The sequence below is a fragment of the Cyrtonyx montezumae genome, unplaced genomic scaffold (genome assembly GCF_038088225.1).
Source record: "Cyrtonyx montezumae isolate F1298 unplaced genomic scaffold, pur_monq_1.0 scaffold_3, whole genome shotgun sequence".
NCBI lineage: Eukaryota > Metazoa > Chordata > Aves > Galliformes > Odontophoridae > Cyrtonyx > Cyrtonyx montezumae.
This window is the reverse complement of record NW_027072034.1, coordinates 141,793,333-141,818,494: the sequence shown is the minus strand read 5'-3', so window position 1 is coordinate 141,818,494 and position 25,162 is coordinate 141,793,333. Positions and strand designations below refer to the sequence as shown.

General features: G+C 41.2%; 1 protein-coding gene across 1 annotated transcript in view; it reads right to left on the bottom strand.

Annotated features, from left to right (window-relative positions):
* Window positions 1–17,704, bottom strand: part of PLXNB2 (plexin B2) — a 174,132-nt gene extending 156,428 nt beyond the window's left edge. The window contains exon 1 of the mRNA XM_065743529.1: window positions 17,565–17,704. The gene's annotated coding sequence lies outside the window, so the exon portion shown is untranslated. The remainder of the gene's footprint in view (window positions 1–17,564) is intronic.
* Between the last annotated feature and the right edge of the window lie 7,458 nt (window positions 17,705–25,162).

Genomic DNA, 25,162 nt, shown 5'->3' with positions numbered 1-25,162 from the left:
TTGCTCAGCTAACAAGCTAGCATTCCCTTTCAATTAGTTTTTTAATTTTCCCAAGCAGTTAGCAGATACATACATCTTCATATTACCTGAGACGCCTTTCAAATTATTCCTGGGTATTTCTGCTATGAAACTTCCAGTGAGCCAGCCATCTGACATTGTTTTAACCACTTGTTACCTTCATCTAGTTTAACTATCACCAGATTAAAAATAACAATAAGAATGTGCCCAACCTGCTGCTTTAATCCACGCAGTTCTGAAGCATGCGAGGGCTGTGATGCATTATCATCAACACTAGGCTGGTATCTTTACATAAAAAATGTTGTGAGGTTATACTCATATCCATCACAGAGCTAACTGTTGAGCAGGACAGCATGCTGAGCCAGCTGGCAGGCAGTCCTGTCCCCAATAGCCCCAACTGCAAAGGCAAAGGGATGGAGCCACAAGGAAAGAAATGCAGCAAACTCACTGATTATGAATTCCAGGGAGGGGGAGGGTTAGGCCAGCTAAGGAGGAAACAAAAAACAAGGAGAGGTGCCAACGGGAGGTGGTGGGGATGCAGGAAGGAGAAGAGGTGGTGATGATAGGAAGAGCTGAGCAGCCCAAGGAAGCCCAGTGTGCCTGGAGCTGCCTGTGTTGTTCCTCCACCTACAGCTGGCCCCAAGCACATTAATTCGGTGCTGAAGCAGGGTTGCATCTGCTTTGCAAGGGCTGTTCTGCTGCAGTCTTCAGATGCCTTTCAGCTTTCTTGCTGCGGACAGACTGTTTACTCTACTCCAACATTGTATCATACCTAGCAAGTTTAAAACAAACCCAGCTGTCCCTGAAGGGCTAGGTGATCTATGTGGATTAGCAACTTTGGAAACATATTTCAAACGCAGGCAGGATCCCACAGATGCCTAGAAGCCCCCCTCCCTCTCAACTGTACTCCAATTTTAGCAATGAAGCAAGTGCTCAAAATCGCAGTCACCCAAAGGAAGCTTAACCCACACACTGCCTGCTGAGAGACTAAAAAATGGGTGAAAAAAAATCAGCATCTCAAGAGCAAAACCAGCAGGCTATGCCAGCCAGATTTATCATCCATAGCTGCAGTGCCACAGCACAAACTAACCATGCAGGAAGGTACTTACTAGGAAGCTCCAAAAGTCAGGTTTCAGTTTTTGAAGAAAGCATTTTCATCATCGCTTCCTCTCCTGCTAAGGCATCCTGAATGCAGTGTACAACCACCATTACACTGAGCCAAGATCCCTTAGTAAAGTCCATGGTCTGTGCCTCCACTTTTCAGGCTTACGTTGCTCCAAGGGAAGCTGCAGGTCTGAAGAGGTATGAAACCAGAGTGCAGCACTTGGAGCAGGAACTTATTACACAACTTTATCAACTCTCATCTTCTAGGAATGGCTGCATAACATATTGCAATTTAGGTTTTACTACTGGCAAACTAATATGCCTCAACCTGAAAACAGACTCCTCCTTGTTTGTACAGCATGTTGACTTCATTATGTCAATTAAAATGATCCAGTCGTGTCAGGAACCTCAAAGTGCTCCTAAGCACACTAAACCTGTGGTTTTGGTACAATTTCTGTAATGCCACGGGCTAAGGTATTGACTGCTAACAGTTGCAACAGAGAAAACATATCTCCTGCTAGTCATAAAGGAGCAATAGAAACACACCATCCTAAAACAAAGCTTAAAATGTTTAATATTTTGGGACTATCTGTTAGGATCCCAAGATTCAATGGGGTTTTAAGGCTCTACTGAGTAACCACCTTCTCGCTGGGGAATAAAGAGACCTCTCAAAATGAAGATAACCTCTTTCACTCAGTTGTAACAAAAGACACATGATGTGAAATTCGAAGCATCCCCAGAAACAAAACCAAAGCCTAGAACAAAGAGCAGATATTTATCTTCAGAGGCCTAGAGATTTTCTTTGGCTTCACATTATTTCAAGGAGATATTCATCCTAACTTCTCTTTGTTTGCTTCTCCGACCTTCAGTTTTTCTTTTCTCCTCCTGCTCCATATTTCATCCTTTTATATCAGTGCACAGGGTTGGCATCTTCTCTGCTCCAAGCCTGCTCTTCTCACTGGAGGGAGCCACCAAGCAGCTGCCTCTGGGTAGAGACAAAAAGTAGCCCCAGCTTATCCTCCAACTGTACCCATTATTGGAGTACCATCCCTGAAAGGAGTTTCTGCAGCAATGTTTTCAGCAAGGCTTGTTGCCACTATTTATTTTTTTTTTTAATGTTTTCCTGACCGTAAGCTTTCCCACCTTTTGCTGTGTAAGTAAATTCTTAAACACAAAGATAAATAGACACTGCAGAAACAGGAGCTGGTATACTGGAAGTGCAGGAGATATTACCCTCAGATGAATGCTTTGATTAAACCAAATTAGTCCACTCATTACAGGGGCACACTTTGAATTACAAATTAAAATAGACAGCAAATGATTAATTTCTTGATATACAGAGATGATATGAACAAGGTGGTCTGTAGCTTCACAAGACATTACTTTTCTGTAATTCTATACAGTTTCCTTTGCTCTTACTTTCCCAAATCAAGCAAAATAGACAAGGACAGCTGAATTGAATTAGCAAGCATCCAAAAATATCCAGTCCATGTTTCTTATACACTCACAAGAATGTTGCTGGTTTGCCAAAAAAGAAGCAATATTTTTAATACTGCTACCCTCAAAGAAGATGTCTGTTGGCGGTCTGAATTACAAACTACTGTCTTCAGCAGATAAAGCAGAGGATACGTGACAGTGTATAAAACTAGCAGTGCAGGAAGCAGTCAACAGCCATCTCTATGCTGCCCCACATCATGAAGTCTTAAAGTTTTTTCTAATTTTTACATAAGCCAATAGCCTGTAAAGTCCATGGGATTTTGCCAGAGTAATATCTCAGCACTTAGCCTGGTGTTTTGTTTGTCTTATTTAAAACTTCAACTCTAACTAGCCGGCTGGGAGTCCCTGCAAGATATTTTTACCTTCTAAATAACTGAGCTGAATTTTTTCCATGTTATTAGTGGTAGAGAAAACAGCAGAAAAAAAATTGTTATTAATAGCAAAAGTGACTTGGGTGGAGGGAGCAATCCTATTTAGCTAGAAACTTGGAAGTGATACATTATTTACATACTTTTCTCAGCATCCATTATAGGTTTAACTGGAACACAGATTTTCCCCCTTGTGCTGTTTTCATGCTCTGAGAAACAAAAAATCTGGAAGCACTGGAGTCATGTTAGAATCCAGATGTTAACATCACAAAAAACATTTTCGTATGGTGTTGGGGTCCAGTGCAGACATATTTGTAGTGCTGGGCCTATCCATGTCATTATAACAAACACGTAGCTGAGTTTCAGGAATATTAGCCATAATGAACTACTATTCTGTAAGATAGAGCAGTGTGTGTTTAGGCCATACACAGAGCAAAAAAAAAACCAAACAAAAAAAAACTTTAAAAACACGTCAGAGGGCATTAGACATCACAGAGGTGGTTTGAACTGGAGGAATTCCATGCATGAAGTGAGAATTTTTACCACCGTCACAGGACATCCTCCTCACAGAAGGAAATTAAAATAGAACCACCTCAACAAGTAACTGCAGTGTGACACACTTGGAGATACCTCCTTGCAGACAAAAGCACAGCACACACAAACAAAACTGAATTAAGCAACAGCCTTTATTCTTTCTGAGCTATGATCATTTCTGTTTTTAAATGTTTTGAAACTATGGGTGAAGAGTAACCTGGTAGAGTGACAAATAGATTTGGACTTTGAGGATGGGCAGGGCAGGGCATTAAATTAAAGTCAAGTACTATCTTCCTACTGTATGAATTCAGGTTTCGGGAGGGAAGAAAACAACTACATTAGCCTGGGCTGAACTAAACAAGCTTTTACTGTCTCTCTCATGCCCAGCCATTGCATCATTCTTCTTCGTAGAATCACAGAATGGTTTGGATTGGAAAGAACGGTAAAGGCCATCCAGTTAGAACCCCTCCTGTCATGGGCAGGTTGCCACCCACCAACTCAGGCTATCCAGGATCACATCCAACCTGGCCTTGAGCACCTCCAGGGATGGGGCAGCATAGCTCCTCTGGGCAGCTGTGCTAGTGCCTCACTGCCCTCTGAGTGAAAAATTTCCTCCTGACATCTTATCTAAATCTCCCCTCTTTCCATTTAAAACTGTTCTCCCTTGCCCTATAGCTATCAGACTATGTAGAAAGTAAGTTTCCCTCCTGTTTATACACTCCCTTTAAGTACTGGAAGGCTGCAATGAGATCTCCCTGGAGCCTTCACTTCCCCAGGATGAACAAGCCCAGCTCCCTCAACTTTTCTTCATGTCCTGTTTTGTTTCATTGTGTGCCCAAACACACCATTAAAAACCAGATGGAAGCCATAAAAAGGGGGTGAGGTACCTTGGTGAGAAAGGTAAAACAATGGCCAGTGCTTCCCCTCTGACAAATTAGCCAGGTTTATATTTTTGAAAGACTCCTCAAGCCAATCCTGCTGGCAGGGCTGTTTGCCAAACCTGGGGAAAGGAGATCAAAGGAGACAGTGCTTTAGGAGAGGGCAGAGAGCAGAAGGACAGGAAAAGGACACCAACTGTCATCTGATATAAAGGCCACAAACAAACCAGAACTGTCAGGAATATGGGAAGAGGATCACGAGTAAAGGAGATGTGCGTCTGAATCACCCTTTGCTCTGTTTAAGTCCAAAAAATAACTTTGAATGTTTAGGCCAGTGAATTAGGGGCAGGACACCACACAAAGTCCTTTTTTCTGAGATCTTGACTTGGGCCATTTTATGCTGGGAGACAGAGGAACCAAATCTTCACGCTTTAACCAAGGAGAGCCCAAGAGAAGAATGCAGATGATTCAAGGAACAGATTTCTTTCAAAAGGGTAAAACAACACGTCAAAGCTTTCTTCTGCTATTCTGCCTGCTGTATCAAATCAAGTGTCAAGCAGGTTGAGGGAGAGAGTGCTCTACTAGCTTTAGTGAAAGAGGGGAGATTTAGGTTAGATGTTTGGAGGAAATTCTTTACTCAGACTGTGGTGAGGTACTGGCACAGCTGCCCAGAGAAGCTGTGGATGCCCCATTCCTGGAGACATTCCAGTCCAGGTTGGACGGGGCCCTGGGCAGCCCGAGCTGGTGGGTGGCAGCCTGCCATGGCAGGGGTTGGAACTGAGTGGGCTTTAAGGATTCTTCCAACCTAAGCCATTCTATGATTCAATGAAATAAATCTGCCTGCAATCACGAGTCAGAGCCCTTAAATAAAATATTATAGACCTATAGTTTCGGAAAAGTGCATTTCGGTGCTAAACGAATAAAAGATATTAGCTTCATATACATATATCACTAGTCGATGTGTAATTAATTATAATCAAACATATGCAATGTAGCTCTGGAAAATTTCCATAATGAAACAAAATTGAAAAGGCTAGGATTATTTAGTTAAGAAAGAAAATGAATAAAATTAATTCGCAAACAACATAGACCAAGCAAATCAACTTTTCTTGTAAAAATATGCAAACTAATTAAAAAAAATTGAAAAGAAAACACAGTGCTAAATGGACTCTCTGCCATCAAGGTCAGCAAAGCAGCATAACACAGAGACAGGACATTTAGCGACTAGAAGAAAATCCTATACTTTGATAGCAGGATTTAAAACAAAAGTACCACCCTTTAAGGACTGAAACTCACACATCACTGAGACTTTGGACACGCTCTTCCTTCATGCCGTAGCTGGAGCTGTGCCATATTGCCACTTCCCACGATGTTTGGTTCCCTCAGCCAATGCAGCCAGAGGTGAGGAGCACTCAAAAGCCCCCCAGCCATTTTTCCACAAGGTTACTTCTTTGTCTGTCAAATAAATGATCTCCTTCAACTGCAATTCTCCTTAAGCACTGTGGTTGATGAGAGGTCAATGTAAATAACTCCTGGTGGCAGCAGGGCTGGCAATGAAGGGATGAGGAGGGCTCTGACACCATGCTCTGCCCACTCTGCCTTCCCACACCAACAGCCTCCAGCAGCAAAGCTGTTTATAGCTTTGGCCTCAGGAGCACAACATTACTTACTGCATAATGCAGAATATCACGTTCCTTCATATAAGAGAAATACAGTGCTCCCCAAGACTAAACATAGGCAGACAACTGCACTGATACTGGGGAAAAGTCTTTTGTGTGCATTACAAATATATAAATTGCTGTATATTTTCCAGTCTTACTTTCTGTGCAAAATGTGACAGTATCTTTTGGACCACCTTCATTATGTGTGTCAGACAACTTTGCTGCTGGTGACCCTCAGCTTTCAGTACAAATTCATGGAAGGCAGAAGTTATGATCATTCTCACCTTAAATAGTGCATCCAATTTTCTGCCTTATTATAAGTCAATTTGCACAGAGCTCTCCAAGCACAGCTGGGAAAATGCTAATGTTGGAGAAAAAATAATTTGTTTACTAAATGTATTTGGTAAAGCTTTCTCGGCACTTGAATGCAGTACTTATAGGGAAAGGAATATAGACAGCCTATTTCGTTTAGCAGTACTTCACCAGATTCAACTTTGGTCTGAACAGACAAACTTTGGGGCAGACTTTCTGCAGTCAGGTTTCTCTCCAAGTGAAAAAAAAAAAAAAAAGGAAGGAGAAAGAGAGGACCCCACAGATCAACTTCGCAATGTGAACCTGGAACATGTGCAAAATCGCTTTTGGTCTCCTTCTGTTTGCATTTAAATAGAAACACGGTAGAAGAGATGCAGGTCCTTGCTTAGCTGTGCTATTCATTCTGAAACTCAAATGTTGAAGAGCATCTTTCCTGAAATTACATAGCAACAGTGTGGAAATAGCTATCTCAGTGAGCCAACTAACCTCTCTTTATCAGCTGAGAAAAACAGGCACTTGTAGAATGCAATTAATCTTCTCCTAGGTGGAGAGCTAAAATGGAGTGCTAGGGAACAGTCCAGAAGTGCCCAATTTTTTCCCATCGACCACGAAGAATATCTGAATTTTTCAGTTTCTACTGCATTTATATTTTCACCAAGAAGCATTTCATTCAAGAGGAGGAACAAGAAAAGTAAATGTCTGTGATCAAGAAACTGGAAAATTCTTGTAAAAGAATCTAACACATTAGACCAGCAAGATTGAGGAGACTCAGTGTGAAAGAATATAAATACGTAGAGATGATGACAAAAGAGAAGCTTGACAGTTTTTTGACTGTGAATGGTTTTCCCATCAGGAAGAGAAGAATAAACATCATTTCTGAGTGCCAGATATGAGGCACAGTAATATAAGTATACAGCTGGCTGACTCTAGAGTAGACATTACAGATAACTGTAGGGTAGCATAGTAGTTTTAAACCACACAGTGCCTTTTAAGTAATTTACAGGCTTCTATCTCTGCAATCTATATTCTGCATACAGAAAATTGAATGAATTTTCTCCCGGACAGTGAATATTGGCATATCCTAACGTCAAATTTCAGCACACATGCCTGTCACCTGAAAGAAGTAAGCTCACAGCAAACAGAACGGGGAACGGAAACATCTGACAGAATAAGCTCTTTACACACACACACACACACACACACAGTAAAAAAATAAATTCTATTAATTCATACGTAGTCTGGCAGAAAAGGATGAGGACAAAGATCCCTGGCACATTAAACCTCGGATAGTTTATAGCAGAGTTTATGTTCTTAAAGATGTCATTCTGAGACTACACCTGAACTGCTCTCAGGACACATGACGGCAGTGCAGGTGAATGCCCATCTCCAAGCTATCTGAGTTCAGTTGAATATGGGCAAGTGGGAACCTAGAGCAGAGCAGCAGCAAATTTTCCAGGTACGTACTAATGTGAAAATTTAGTTACTCTAATCCTGTGTTAAAGGGCATCCACTCTTCTCTGGTATCAGTGGGATTTGAACAGGGTCCCTCCATTTTTCAAAGCAGCACCCAGATCCTCTGATTGACATTGTAAATGCTGGCATGGAACTTCCTCATGGACTAACAGGATGTAGGTGCTGTCCCCAGATTTTCTTTTGTTATAATTCTCTTCCATGTACCTTACAGCAGCATTTACAGCATGACTGCATGTAAGGAGGTGCTGGTGAGATAGAGGGAATGAGAGAATCTCACACATCACTAAGAATAACACGAATGCCCTGGCAACGCTCAAATATGGGGGGAGAGTATTCAGATGTGTGACAAAGAAACTGGCTACAGCTGGACAAGAGAGTCAAGAAAAGCAAACTATTTCTGTACAATACATAATTGATCAGTTTGACACATCAGAGATCAGTGCTTTATAGCACATGGGCTGCTCTGAAAGTAATGTCTCCTGATTTTATTATGTTGGCACATAACATCAGAGGCAGGTGTTGGTGGTATGGCAGCAGAGGTTGAACCCGCCTGCCAATATAGCATTGCATGTTGTTGCTGTGTGCCAGATGGCAGCAGAGGGGCAGTCTGACAAAATGGCATATGACACCGAAGTGTGTGTGAAGCAAAGCTGTGTCTCTTAGCCATGAATTAAAACTATTTTGTATTTAGAACAGAATTGAGAACTTAACTATCTTCCATTTGAAGATGTCATATCCTGTAATATGCCATGATTGAAGCAAGGCTTATAAGGGGTCAAAATCAGGCAAATCACATCATGAGAGAAGTAAGAAACCACAGGGCTCAACATCTTTCCTGCCACTTTGGTGAATCCTGAACTCAAGATCTTATCCATAGTTCCCTAGATATTCAATCTGCATAAGGAGCTTTAGATGATGGTCACCGCCAGCATCATGTCACTGCCAATTCTGTTCTCTCTTCAGGGCACTCAGGCATTCATTGCTAATAACTGCATCCTGGAAAGTCAATAATTCCCTTCTCAGAGGCCATCACAGGTTAGTGTATAAGCAAGATTTCCACTGAATTTCCATGAGGTCCCACCTTTCTCTGCATTGCTCAGAGATTTACCACCTTTTTGAAGTGCTACCGAAGTCCATTTAAAGAAGAGCAAAACACACTGGTGGTCCATGATGGAAACTAATTAACTTCCACAGTTAGCATAGTTTAATTTTAACACAAACCATTTTGCAGCAATTTTCAAGGGATTGAAATCACGTAGAAGGAAAGTTTTCCTTTTACAGCTTCTAAATAAAGTTCTAAACAAAGAGCCATCTTTAACCAGAGCTTGGAGAGCATCTTTAAGTAGGCTCTTTCATTCCTGTTCTGGAACCCGAACAATAGAAACTGCGATGAAAGCAACTTTCAGTCACAATAAATACATTGTTCCAGTTTAATTAGTGTTTTGCCAATACAATTGGTGTGTAAGAGGTCAGAGGAACAGAAAATTGCATACTGTAGAGATCATGCTGTCAGGTAGCACATTAAAAATATTAAATATGTTTTCCATGACTGTTCTGCAACATACCCACATTGGACTAGCAGAATAGCACCAACCAATTCTTTGTAAGTGGGAAGCTGAACCCTGTAATCTCTTTATCATCCTGTCAGTGAGTTAATGGTCATTACCATGAACAGATTCTTATTTTATCAAGCAAGTCAAGGCATCACGGGTGCTTTTCATATGATAATAACAACGTTTTACACCACAATTAAACAAGTACGAATTTTTCAGCTTTAACACAGGCTTAGTTGCAACCTTGCAACTTACAAACGTCACCTTAAAATCTTGTCAGAGACACTACTGCAGTATGCTATTCTCTTTATGACCAAATCTCTCTCGTTACCTCTCCTCCAAATACAATACAAAAAAGATTACAGGTATAAACAACAGGGAAAACTCTCAGCTGAGAAAAAAACCTTTTCTAAATACTGTAACATTAACATCCAGAGCAGAGAGATGGAGCTTAACAAAGAACTTAGCATGTGTTTTCATTCAAGATTACCAAAATTCCAACGAATGCTTATTTTCATCATCAGCACTAAAAATATTCTAACAAACATCCTCATGTCAACAGCTAAATATTTTCAAAACAAAAATCTCCCATTGGGTTTTATTTGTTATCAGCAAGAAGTAGTTTTGCAATATTTTGTTTCCAACTCCTCTTCCACAAACAACAATCACCGCCACTAATAATTTCTTAGATTTCTGAAAATATTCTACTTGTCTAAACAAGCACGTAAATCAATTTTCATTCAAGTAGGAAGAGATCAGGAGTTAGATATACTTTTTGTATTGTTTTTGTGCATTTTTTTTAAGATATCTACATGGATTTAAATTGAGTGGTAGTGGTGGTTTGGTTTGGTTCTCAAAGGATGATCCTAATCTTACCACTAAACAAAAAAACATAAATCAAGAACTGGACTGCAGCTAAGTGTGAGCACATGAACAACAGGAGAGAGACTGTGCATGCAGTGTTGATCTTGGACCCTAGAAGGAATTTTATTACAAGTTCAATTATCTTCAAAGATGACTCCCAGAGACTTCTGATTTTCTGTGTTATCTCAGGACACTTCATGTAAAGCAAAATAATAATAAAAAAAGAAATAGCTGAGTCTGAAGTCCACTTCTGCAATACCTCCCAGATAAGAATTGCTGTTTCTTTTTCTAAGTTGGCGAAGTCTGGAGAACTGGAGGGACAGAGAGAGAACATAGGGAAGAAACAGCTTCCCTCAGAAAAACACTCCAAGCTCATGCTTACTGTACCATAGTGCTCTCTCAGACAGAAAACTCATTCACCATATAAATCTATTAAATGTGGGAGATGATGAAAGATGTGAGAGCACTGGAGAAAAATAGGCGGTGACTGCTGCCAATAGTCCCTGTTTGCAATGGTTTCTCCTTCCAGGGTGAGCACACCAAAGAGCTGGTTGCAGACTGTGGGCTACCCATGATTGATATACACCATCATCAATGCCATGTTCACCCCGGGCCAAAACCAAACCTGTGATCAATGGGGAAAGGCTCTTCGTTTGAGTGCTGTCATCCAGAGCCATTCTTCTTCCCAGAACCATGTTTAATTGGTATGAAATAGGGTATTGCCAGATGGTAAGACACAACATTAATATGCTGTATGGTTATCTATGTACAAAGAAGCTGAAGTCCAGATTTTAAAGTATAATTAATGATTTCTGAGTGCACAGTTCAACTTACTCTGAAGAAATGCTGAATTCAGCTTCTGGAGGAAATTAAAAAAAACAAAAGCTGCCCCCCTTAACAACTCTTAAGTTCAACCAGCTTTGGGTTGAGGTACCCAAATCCTTTGTTGTTTTGGGATGGCTGCCATGAAACTACCTTGGAAAACGAATTAAGCCACAATACATCATGTATTAAAAAGTCAAACTTGTAGTTCTAGCAGCAGAATGCTCCATAGTCACTGCTCAGCCAGCCTATGTGAGTGGGGTAAGCGTACATTTACAAAAATAGAGGGGGGAAAAAAAAAGCAAAAAAACTAAGGTCTTTCCTGGGGGCCCAAGCTGAGGTAAGCAGGGTACAAACTTGTTCTCGAGCTATGGTGCACTGCAACTACCCTGCGTGTGCTCTTCCCTACAGTAAGCATGAGGTCTCAGCCTGGACTGCAGGTACCTCAGCTCTGGCCTACACCCACACCCTGGCAGCTTGGGGCCTGTGTTTACACCCAAAACATAGACACAGATCCATAAGCTAACCAGCATGCTGTTGCATTGTGCCTTGTCCCAATAGGCCCTTCTGCAGGACAAATATCTGGCTGCCCAGATGTGGATGGCTTGTTGAAGCTGATTTGCCATCAGAGACTGTCAGAAGCAGAGTTAATTCCTTAAATATCTGTCAAACATTAGAGCAGCTATGGCTTGGTCTGAATAGAGGCCCACAACTCTCCATGTGCCTCCCAAATTCGAGACCATCAGCCACTCATCTGTGAGGCATCAACCAGCACTGAAGACCACCAGCTGCACGACCTAAGCTGGCAACCACTATGGTTGGACACATTGAACCAGGCAGTTAACCTCCAGGAACTGTTCAGTTGTTCCCAAGTGTCCACTTATGCATGAAGAATGGTTCTGCAGCTCATGGAGATACTCCTACGCCAAAGATACCGACAGCAAGATGTGAGTAGGTCACCTCTGTCTGGCATTGCCTAACTGTCTGTCAGAAGGCAGCAGAAAAAAATGTGCTCCTTCTGTCTTAATATTTATCTGCTTTTAGGCATCTGATGCGTTTATGGCTCAGCCTAAAATACCTGAAAGGAATTTGATCGTATACTATGCACACTAGGCTTACTCAGTTGAACTTAATTTTACAAGTGACCCAAAAAACAGCCTCCTTTCCATGCTCACACAAGGCACCCACTCAGAAAAAAAATAAAATAAAATAAAACAACACTACAACAGTTCATGTGCTTTCTGCTAATGAAAGAATGCAAATAAATTGGTGCTGGCAGACTATATTCTTCCTTCAGCTCTAGAAAGATCTTCCATGCAGAAGATGCTGTATGTGCCCAATGAATTCTGTCTTCCACAGCATTCTATTAAATGCTCAATTGGAAAATAAAGAAGATAGTAATATTACACTAGCTGTTTCCATGCACTGGTCAACAATCTTCATCATAGCTACAGTACTTACTGTGTAGCTATCCACCACAGAGAAACCTGAATTGTCTTGAATTACTCCTGCAGTGTTAAAGTGTGTAAACTGACAAAGTAGTCAGGAAGTTAATAGATTTGTTTATGGACTAGACAAAGCTTAATTAAATGAGGCAGCTCTGAAGAACAGTAAATCCTTTCTCCTCCTGTCTTTCCCTCCCCCCTCACCTCCCCCCCCTCCCTTTTTTTTTTTTTTTTTTTCCAGAGTATCTTTCTCCTAGTGGCATTCCTCTTCCTAATAATCCCATCACAAATGACAGATATGTTATCAGTCATCACCGGGATTTGACACATTCTTAATACCTGTCACGACAGCTCTGAAGTCTGCATGCTACCCTATTGTATTCCACAGCATTTGCAGGAGGTAATGGACACATCAAATCACAGTCAATGGCTCTGCTTCATTGGGCTGCTGAAGGTTTGCCATATAGAAGCAGATGCTTAAAAAAAGCTAATCTGTGATTATTCAAAATTACACACTGGATAAGTAAATATAAACCATTAACCATTACAAATAGCTTTTGCACTTTCTATGCTTATGTTCATCCCAAGATAGACTGGCCCCAATGTCAAATGTGTTATTATATATTTATTGATGTTTTTTTTTTAATGGGTAATGTCATTTAAATTTGTTCAAGCCCCCAAAAGAACTGTGATGAATATGGCACTCCACAGAACGAGTTCAATACCAAACTCTCTAAACAGACATATTTTCTTTGAAACAAATTCAGATTTTCCTTCAGATGACCGTTGTCATCTGTGTGCAATACTTTTCAGGTAAAGAAGTGAAATAAGTTATTCCTGTAACATCTCTTCAGAGATGAACTTAAAGACTTTCTTATTTCAGCTGAGCTGCTAGTCTCTGCCAACAGCATATGAACTGCAAGGCAGCAGTGGGCCTTGCCATTAGCAAATGTAATCATCTCTTGTTCTCAATGCATTTACAGTTTTGCTCAAAAGTAAAAACAAACACACACACATAAAAAAAGCAAAACAAACAAACAAAAAAAAAACCCCACAAATTAAAAACAAAACAAAACAAAAAAATAAAAACACACACAACAAAAACAAAAAACCCACACAGATTAGAGACAATGCAGCCCTGTGCACACAAGTAACTTACAGCCATTTCAGCAAGGAAATACAGCAAAAGCCGAACTGCGAGAAGCATGCTGCAGTCAAAAGGAAATGTCTTAGTGACATAAATGAGCTTTGGAGAAGGTCTGGAGTCTGTAAGACAAGCAACACGTATTTAGCAACCTGAAGAACTGCATATCCTTTGGACAAAATTACCAACCAATATTAAGGGGTCTCTGAAGGTTCACAGAATCACAGAATTGTAGGGGTTGGATGGGACCTCTAGAGATTGAGTCCAACCCCCTGCCAAAGCAGCTCCCTAGCCCAGGTTGCACAGGTAGGCGTCCAGGTGGGTCTTGAATGTCTCCAGAGGAGACTCCACCACTTCTCTGTGCAGCTGTGCCACTGCTCCGGCACTGCACTGTGAAGAAGTTCCCATGCACGTTTGTGTGGAACTTCCTATGCTTCAGTTTGTGGCCATTTCCCCTTGTCCTGTCACCATGCACTGCTGAGAAGAGTTCAGCCTCGCCCCTTTGCCTCCCACTCCTTAGATATTTATAGATGTGGATCAGATCCAGAACAGACCTAGGTCTCTCAGCCTTTCCTCAGAAGAGAGGTGCTCCATGCCCTTTATCATCTTTGTAGCCCTCCGCTGGACTCTTTCGAGGAGATCCCTGTCTTTTTTGTACCAGGGAGCTCAGAACTGGACACACTACACCAGGTGAGGCCTCACCAGGGCAGAGTAGAGGTTGTTTACATGTAGAAGAAAATTATGAGCATCCCGTTGTTTGCTGGTGATGGTGGCTGATATTAAGTTAGTTTGTTTAAAACAATTTGAATTACGCAAGAGCAGGTCTTGCACCTGTAAGCACTCAGCAGCAAAGCAATGGCATGTGGGGCAGCAGGTGCTCCAACCCGGGATGCATCTTGGCAGTACACTCAATCCAACCCTGTAGTAACAGAACTGATTGAGTGCCCACCCAGCCACTATGAAGTGCCCTTAGCAAAGGTTAAGTTCATAGCAGCGGGCTTCCTACCAGATCAGATATTGCTTGCTCTTCAGCAACCATTGTAAAAACACACCATAAACACTTGTCATTTCATCTTCTGATGGAGACCTTGTGCCACAGCCTGTTCTGAGTCCCATGTATGCTGCTGGGCTGCACCTAGCCGTGGCAGTCCCACCGTGAAGCATTCCCAACAAATATTGCGATCTGGCCACACTCCAAGGAGCATTACAGCTTCCCCTGCTGCCTGCACTCCCCGTTATTCCTTTCAGATGCACCCTCAGCTGTAAGCAAATCAACATGCCAATCCCTTGGGGCACATGGCTTAGTTTATACTTAAGACTTGCCATTTGGGTTTGTGCTTTGGACATTGATTTCTATTGTCTCAGCTATCACTCAACAAAAGGGCATTTAATTGCTGTCTCATTTAGTCCCGGAGGAGGGGGAGGAACAACTTTTACCAGCTCTCTGATTGATGGCAGTCATTAGCACCTTCCAGCACAATGCCACTTATTAGAAGCTCCATTTCCATGGAAAGTTCATTGCCACACAAGCGAACTGGAGCTAGGGCTGCACTCTTTAACAACTCCAGAGACGTGAAATGAGTCTGCAAAGATGCATACGCCAGGCACCCATTTAAAGGGGAAACTGAAGATTACTGAAGTTTGAAGAAAGGTTCTTGAAAGAAAAAAAATAATAAAGAAAGAAAATTTAGGAGAAACCTCACTGTTTCTGTTTCTCTTCTCGAGCACCACCATGAAGTTATTTAACAGCACCAAACCTCATCCATACTTAGGTACACCCAGCTGATGCCAGGAAGCGCTCAATATCCCCACACATCAAAGTTTAAAACTGCACACATGAAAGGCAGTGCTGAAGAATTCCATAAACTATTTTGCCCCTTATATAAGCATTTTCTATTTCCTTTGTGATGGAGGAATGAAGAAAATTAATATCCACATTCAATATCCTACACGTTCTGTAGAGCAATGAGCCACACATGCGGTGTTCTAACCAAACTGCTGACCGTGGATTTTTAGTACTCAGTTCATTTTATTAAAAAGTGCAGGGATGCTAATCTTCCTTTCAAAGGAACAGACCTCAAGAAACAACCAGATCAGTGGAGGCTTCTTGAAAAGGAAATACTACCTTTAATCAGTCAAGTTATGAGAAACTTGCAGTAATTTCAGTAAAAATCTACTGTCTGCTTTGAAAATTATAATGATGCGAGTTATCAAAACGTTTAATCATTGCAGAATCTAAAACCAAGCCCATTTTGAACATCAAACCTCCCAGCCAGGCATACAAACACGCCGTGTATTATCAGACATGCCTTCGTGGAGTTTTGGAAGCTTTTTCCATCGTGGAGTCAGCTCGCTAAGGCTGACTGCAGGGAGCCAAACACACAGCTCAGTTGTGGGAGCACTAACTCCAGCCTGGCACGGAGTCCTCTGCAGCCGTGTTGTTACACCGACAAAGAAGTGCTCCTGGCTACTCCCAGAGTATTTCCCTGAGTTATTCACATAATTGATTTAAAATTTCATTGCAAAATTACAAAACCTGCTCTGCTCTGCCCTTCTAGTGGGTCCGCCCTTACGTTCACATCCTCCACAGGACATTCCTTAGTGATACTCGTCTTCCCTCATGCATATTTCTAAATAAGCTTAAATAGGTATTTTCATGCTTTCCCCTACATTTTGAAAAATCATGGTTTTAGGTATATAAATGAATGTGCGTGGGAGGGAATATATTTTTTTTTGTTTTAAAACAGCTGTCTTCATTGTTATTCATTTTGCAGCTCACATGCATGTAAAACCATATTTCAATCCCTCCCTTTCCCAATAGTTTCCAAGCGAAAGTAAAAACTTCATACAAAGAAGCAGCATGTAGAAAACAAAAACCAAAGAACAAAACCTACTCCCAAACTGGCGTGCAGCCAGTTGCTAGCTAAATGATATTATACACTCGGTTTTGTTAATGAGGCTCTTTGCAAATTTTATTTTCCTCTCCCATTGTTTTGTTTCTCTTCAGTGTCAGACAGGAGACACGTGTTTCTCTTTCTGTAAAGACTAAGTGCTACCTTCCCAAAAGTACAGTCTGGGGATGATTATTACCAGCAGCGAAAGGCTGACGTTTCAGCTGCAGAGGTGATTCCAGAGAAATGCTTCCCATTTCCCTCCAACCTTGATCCAGACTGGAAGGAGCAATCCAGTGGCACCTCCAGGAATGTCACCAGCACCCAACTAGCAGTCTAAATGGTTTTAAAGTGGTTAGCAGCTAAAGAACAGACCAAGGACCATATTTGGGTAACCCCGTCAATCTTCACTTCAGGTCTCTTTGGATGTTTAAGTTTAAAGAAAATTCTTAGCTGGATGAAGGGGGCTTTGCAGGCTAGTTTCTGAGAATCCTGTCAAGCCAACATGGGTTAATCAATGTGAACAGGCCCTGGAAAAGAACTGGATCAAATCTTTCTGATTGTCCACAGAGATGCAGTCAAACCTGAACACCTTCGAGATTCAGTTTAATCACACATCTGCTCAGTGTCCCAGTGGGAGACTCAGAACCTAAGTGCAAAATTAGGGCAAGCACTAGCACAGCAGTCAGCCAGAGCATCTTGCTGGCAGCAGCACAAACCTGCTCTCCTAGCAAGCATACCAGCTATAAATAGGTTTATGAATACAGAACCTCTGCCAAGCTGCTCCTTCTTTCTTTTCTTTTTTCTTGTTTTTGCCAATCTTTAATGCCTCTTGCAAGATTGCCTCCTGAAAGTTTTATCTCCATTAATAGTAATAAACATTTATTATATGCTTCAGCAACATTCGAAAGTTTTGAAGAATAACAACAGATTTGCTGAGAAAAATAGAATAATAACCCATTTAAAAGAGCCAAAAAAAAAAAAAAAAAAGCAAGCTTACCTGAAAAAATTCACATTAGAACTGTGTGTACACACTCTACTCAAGAGAGAACAGCTGACTTCTGCTGGGTCTTCAAGAGGGATACAGTGGTGACTGGGTTTAATCGTGTTTAGCTGTGCTCCGAAGGTATCAGGCCAGCCCCAGACACCGTCAATCTTCTCAACTGGAACAACAGAATGTGATCTTAGCATGTAGGAATGATGCAATGCTTCACCTTCAAGACCCAATGATGGACATTTGTGTTGATCACTAAAGATTCAGTACAGCCTTATACAAAGGGAAACCCATTAACACTGGTGATGTTGATAAGCAGGGTTCTCACTTGGCCTTTCCCAAGCACAGGTGCCCCCTCAAGACATCTTGAGAAAATACAAAGCCCTTGAAAGCTATTTACAAAGCATTCTAGCTCTCCTTTGGAAGGGCCATGTTTCTTGAAGATAATGATAAGTCCACAATAAACTTAGACATCATGGCAAGAACACTTTATGATAAGAATTTGACTTTGAGCTGTTGATGCTTGGCTGACCAAATAAACCAGTGCTTATTTCAAACAGAGGCATTAAACGAAGACTTAAATTACCTTGTACTTTCATCTACTCTCATTCTCTTGTGTTCCTTTTTTTCCCTTTTCCCTCCCAACCTCTACACAGTTCACCATCCATTTTCAAGGATGGATGCCTAAATGAAGCCCTTTATTACGGCTCAATTTTCAAAAGCAATGTCACCTTGCAGTTTCCTTTCACTTCAGAAATTAAATTCTAGGAGCATATTCTTGAAAAGCCTACATCTATACTTATTTCAACTTTCTGGGGAATAATTGAGTATGGAAAGTAAGACTTTGCCTGATGAAAATTTTATTTCCGTTTTATAATAAAGGGGAATGCATAGAAAAGAACTTTTTCCCTGTCTCCCTCCTTTTTTTCTCTTTCGAAAGGTGAAGACAAAGGAGACACATTACTATTCCGTTTTTTCCCTACCAAAAATCTCACTCACCACCATGTACTTAAGTTTTCAGTACGTAGAGTAGACCAACAAATACTTGCTATGTTCTTAGCAACCTGACCCCATGGGCCCTTGAGCAGGGTGTTGGACTGTATGTCCTCCAGTAGGCCCTTCCACATAGCTCTGTCCGTCTCACAGTGACCTACACAGGCTGAACCACAGAACTGGTGGCAGGCTTACTGAGCAGCAAAGAGCTGACTTTTCAAAGAGACCTGCAGAAGACAACTTGCTCATTACTTTTTTTCCCTCAAAACCTTAATCATATGTATGTGTTTTGAATAATACTAGACCCAAGACATATAACTCAGTAAGTTCAATTTCTCTGCGTACCTGCCCTCATTAGAGGGGAATAAAGACATAATTTGATAGACAGGATATTCAGGGAATAAAGTGCAAGAATTCCAGTCCTAAGAGGTTATACACAGAAGACATTCAAATACAAAATAAATGCGCTTTTTCTGCCCTTAAGGTGGAAGAATGCCGCATAGGAATAGGAAGTTCTCCAGTCCAGCCTAATTTGTGTCGCTCTTCAAAGCTTAATACTCATCAGCTCTATCCTCCTTTCTGTTTCCTTTCAGGAACTTCAGATACTTCCCTTCCTGGTCACAGCACTGGGCACACTGGCCATCCAACTCCATCACTGCTGCTGGAATCACTGAGGCAAGAAAGGATGCACACCTTCAAGAAACCACTAGCGTGGGACTACCAGGAGGGAGGTGCAATCCTTTCTTCCTTCATTTTTCAAAAATCACAGGCACAACACAGCACATTTGCTACTTTATTTTAACAACATGATTTCAAAGAAAAACATCATCACCAGTTTTAAAGCTGAGCCTTAGCCTCAGAGTGAAAAGAACTGTTGTATGAAATGGAGTGTTTTTTCTTCAGTACCTTCCCTATCGTTTGCTTCGGAGCTTATTATATTAGTGAGAGTAGTTGAGGTGCTAAGTCAAATTTAGGAATCCTGAGGACAGCTGTACACGACACAGAGCTGGCGCACAGGTCTGTGGCAAGGATGCAGGTCAAGTCACATCAGCGGGACTCCTAATAACACAGAGTGCATCAGTGTGTGTGGGAAAGACACTGGCTCACAGGCTGGCCCCCTGCAGCAGGGAAGAAGCTTTCCTCACTTCTCTGCAAAGGAGACAGACCAGGTTGCTCATATCTTCCAGGCTCACCCAGAAGATCATAAAGAGTACAGCATTATTCTTTTTTTTTTGTGTGTGTGTGTGTCCAATGCCATTTTTCAAATAAATTTAGGGGAATAAACGCCATTACACTTATAATCCACAGTCACCTGCCATTGACTGCAGCGTGCCCTAAAGCAAGCCTCAGCTATTATTCTAGCTGGCTAGATGAAGGTCACTGACACTGCTAACACCTCTGACATCTTATAATCAATTGCCAGCATTTACAGAGAAGAAAATATCACTAGCACTGAGCACACTTGGAAAGAAAGAAACTCTTTTCAATTAATCTGATGCTTGCTCTCTCTGATAGCCAAAACATGAAACAACGATGCAACCCAGCCAGCCAAATATTAGAGAGATTGGTTTCTGGCATCCAATGCCATATTCTGTTTGTATATAAACAACTGAAGTTTATCTGCCTCTTTAAAATAACTGCAATATGAATCATCATAAGGATTGCAGCAAAGAATCAGTCAAATACTTGTAATTGGAGAAAATATCATTTAATTCTCAAAGCAGCTGCCTACGAATACCAGACAAGCCAGGACTGAACACCTAATGGAGCATTCTCATACCTTGTGTGGCCACTCTTGGAAGTGATGCTGACCTTTATGAAGCCCTCTGCTGATAGAAAAGTCTGACATCACATATTCTTCCAATGCCTGCTTTCATCCCGAGGACAGGAACTAAGATTCCTGCCCTTTAAACAATCCTTGGTTTTTAGTTAGATATTTCCCTCTTACAAGTGCGAACGGAGGACTTAGGAAGAGAGATTTTAAAACAATACTTCATAAACAGTTTGTAAGTCCCCTTTGATTTATAAGCTGCCAAATTGTTGGATGAGTTTAGCAGCTGGAAAGCCCTAGATTTGTCAGCTCTGCCCTTACTCAGTGGTTCAAGGGAATCACTTTGAATTAATGCAGAACCTCAGAAAATGTGGAGATCTCCAACATAAGACCTCTTAAAGACCACTGTTTCAGTTGAAATTCTTGTTTCTGAAAGTCCTCCTAGTGCTCTAGCTCCTAATACAAGCCATCGCTCAGCTCTTGCTATTCACAGGAGCTAGTTGCCTTATGGGATAATGTTTGTGTCAAATACAATCGCTAAAGGCGCTCCAATTTACACTAATAATTGTCATTAGGAAAAGAAAAAAATAGTCGTATTTTTGTCAGAAAAGAACCATTTCACAGTGTTTAGCATAGGCTGGATAATGGTCACAGGCAGCATCTTGGCTCAGCGGGAAGCACTGGTAGGTGGTAAATGAGAGTGCTGCAGAGGGGACAGATATTTTTCAAGGGGGGAGAGGGAAGAGTGTCTGTCGAAGGAGGCACCCTGACGGCACAAGATTTATGCGTCCGCCCTTGTGTCAGTCAGGGAGGAGGGAATCATTATGCAGGGCCAGCTGCAGGGGTGTGCGCTGCTGTCTGGAGAAATTAGAAATCTAGCAATGAAAGATAAAGAAGGGAGAAATGACAGAGTGAATGAAAACCCCATGATAAACCCATTTAGGCTCTCTTCTCCCCAGGATGAAAGATGAAGTGTAATCTTTTTGGCATATATCTCGGCTGAGACTCAAACAAATATGCCTAAATATACACACGAGCATACCCCGGGGATGTGCACTGTCCAACAAGATGACCAGTAACTGCAGAGTCCTAACCAGGACTCCTTCTCCCACATGGTGAGTTACATTCTGGGTAAAGATCTGAGCATGTGAAAACACTTTTGATTTGAAGCAGCCTCATCTGCTGCCGAACACCTTCTTTGTTTAAATACCTTCGAAGCAATCTTTCCATTTGAATACCTTGGGGGAGTGGCAGGGGAAAGGGAGAGGAGAGATGACAGGAACACAAGACATTGAAAAGCAACGGAGCTCAGGCTTTGTTGTTTGACTTAGAAGTTTCCAATTTCATCTGGCATTCCTGCACCGAAGAGAATTTGTCTCCAAGTCAGGCAGTTCTGTATAACTTCTTGTCCTATTTAAGGCAGTTTTTTCTTCTCTCTCATCAGTACAGTCAAAGAAACAAAATACTCCAAATACTTCTTCATTATGCTTGTTAATAAAAACAGTGTTGAGTCAGGCTCTCAAGTCCTACTGGCTAGCAAAGGAATAGCGAAAGAGAGAGCAAGAAAAACAATGGTCATGAAAGCCCCTGGTTAAAATTCCACCCCTCAGCCTACCAGGGGATGTGTTTGGTAATTTTTCCTTCTGCCTGTCTTGATCATTACTAAAGCCTCAGGGCCTGTGAAATTCTTCCAAGAATGCTAATGCCCTGCGAGAAGCAAAACAGTATGAAAAGAGAACTGTTCGATGAACATCTTCCTGAGGCAGAAGGGAGGGAGGATGCACTCTGATATCTTATTTTCAGGTTACACGCACTGACCAATGATGTCAGCCAGGGTCAGAAGAAGTAAATTTTGCCCAGCATGCCAACACCGTGTTTATGCCACTGTCTGTCCAGTATAAGATCCGTAAGATCCAGTTTTATAAGAATGCTTTGTTCACATATGAGCATGAGAATTAGAGAAAACAAAACAAAACAATTCTACAGTACAATTCTTCCTTTCCACTATATATATATATATATATATATTCAGAAATGTGGGTATTTGCTTTCATTTTAAAATACTCTTTTTTTTTTTTTCCCTTGTACAAGGCAACACTTTTGCAATATTCTTCCTGGCTGTATGAGCTGTCAAAAGAGGATTATTTTATCAGATTTCAGATTAACCACTGACCACATTTGTGACTACCTGCCATGTTACTCAATCGCTTACACCTGTACTCTGTGAGTCCAGCAGCTTAAAACACCTGACCTTCAGAAAAGTTATTCTACTCCCAAATCCATAGTTGGGGAAGTCATGGTGTAAATGGGGTACACAAGTGAAGAACATAGCCCTCTGATGAATTAAAAGAAATGGACACCACACACATGTAGGCTGAGGAAATGTAACTCCGAAGGCCACAGTTTGATCAACGTTACATGAAAAAGTAAAGGAATAAAACAGATTTTTACAGAGATCTACAAAACTAAACCTGCAGAATTCTTAAACCACAATGTAATTGTCAAAGTACAAACAATACTCTTACAGTAAGGCAGTTACATTTCACGTTTTTTCTAAGGAAAGAAAGGATAGGAAAAGGTGTAATATTAATATCAATTCAGGAAGTAAGCTCCATAGTAAGATATCAAATATATTATGAAAGGAGAGAAAAGGAACATGGTTATTTATCTGGCTTGAAAACAGCATAGTGTCAAGTTAATTTAAAATTCAATTTCAGTTTAAAGCATTACAAGGAAGAGAGAACTCTATGTATCATAAGTTGTAAATTGAAATCCTAGCCAGGCTTTTGTCTGCCAACTAGTTGTGTATCAGCTATAAAGCCAGATCGTGGGCGCTTCTTTTAGGAGATTGGGCTGCAAGGCTCTCGTAAACCACATTCAGAGAAGTTTGTCATTTACTGTTTCCAAAGGCATTTTATTTAAAGTTTCTCATATTCAGTTACTTAACTGAAAACTGTTTTTACAATAACCCTGAGGTAACTTGTACAACGTGATGTGCAGCACAGAAAAGCATGCAGGGTCCTATCCTTTAAGGAGAACCCTCATAGGCATACACACCAAACCAAATAAGTAAGAGCAATTTGTGAGTAAAAACAACACAAAAAAAGGAGTGAGCCGAGGAGATCACCTGTTTTCCAGCAGCCCCTCTCCAGCCCAGGGGGCTGCTCAAAGGGCACAGGTACACCAGGCCAGAAGAGCATGCTCTGCTCCCTGGTCAATGACCAAACTGGCCCACTGACAAACCAGTCATGCAGAGGCAATGCAGAGGCTGTGACAATGACAAAAATACATGTATACCCCTGACCTCTGCTCCTCCAAAAGGAAGACAAAGAAAAGTCACCCTTTAGAGCAGCTGGGACTGTCTTTATTTAGTCTCACTGGCCTTCAACCTCAATGCACAAACACACTGCAAAATCTCCAAAGCTAGTTGAGGGAACAGGCAACACCTTGGAAGGGTTTGTTTTTGGCAAAGCAGAATGCAAGGTGTATGCAAACCAGTACTCTGGAAAGGCACTGAAATTTATCTCCACTGACACATCCACAGCTGGGAACAGCGGGAGCAGCTTCCTCATGCTGACCTCACTCACTGCCATTGTGAAATGGAAGAATGGGGAAAACACTATTGGGGTTGACGGAAAAGTGCTTTTTAATTTCAATAATGTCTTTTATTCTGCCTTTGTAAACTACACAGTTCTGTGTATGTTTAAGAACACTCATTACATAAACAATAATATCCAAACACTGTGGAGGTTTAAAAAAGCAAAGGAGTGAGGAATTGATGCAGTGTGAGATGGAAAAGAGTTATTTTCCTCTCCTTTTTTAAGGAATGAATCTGGGCTTCCTCTTTTTCCCACAGCTGAGTTTGAAACTGTAGGTATGCTCTCCAGTCTGCTTCTCACTTATACGCTCACCACTGGAATGGTTTATTCACATTTTCACCTTACCATGTATTTCTGGACCTACAGTTCTGATGTGTATTTTTACACACTTTTTCCACTGGCACTTACTCTGGAAACTGTCACCACTGCACCAGTATTTATACAGGTGGCGATACAAAATTATGCCATTTGCTTTGATGTGCAGGATATTTGCAGCGATAAGAAATCCTACTGACATCATCATTATACAGTGCTATAATCAAAAGCTTTAAGTCTGAAATAGTCGTTCAGCGTCCCTTGCAGAATGGACAAACAAGCCCTAGTGCTGCTTAAATTTCTGCAGAAATTAGGAAATGTGAAAGAAAAATAAAATAAAATAAAATAAAATAAAATTACCCAAATATAAAACTATATCTGTTACAAGGAAAATCAGAACACAGCACAGGGACATTGCATACAAGAACATACAATGTTTTCTTTCTTTCTGTGCTAGCCATTACTCAGCATGTGACTCTCTATTCTATTGCTATTTTGTTAAAACATCTTTGGTAGCCAGATGTTGTGCAATACAAGTCAGGAGAAGCTGAAGCTAATAATGTCAGCTGCTCCTAGATATAATCATATACTCCTAGATATAATCAGTATAAACCAGCTCCAGTCAGAGGTGCCCCTCACGTGATGGTGGGAGCTTTCTGCAGTGGAAGCTTCAGTTTCTTTTAAGCTTGATGGAGGTTGCAAATTAGAGCTTTATTGAGCTCTGTACGAGCTGTTTGGTACCATCTGATCACAAGATGGGCCCAAGTATCTTGCAAAGATGAGTAGAAATTATCTGAGACAGACACAAAGCATTATGAAAAGGCTTGCCCTACAGAAAAGGTTGGGTAATATGATGAAATGCTGGATCAAACACCAGCATACAGCACATGTAAAAGAAAGCAATAGCTCAGCAGAGTAGTGCCAGC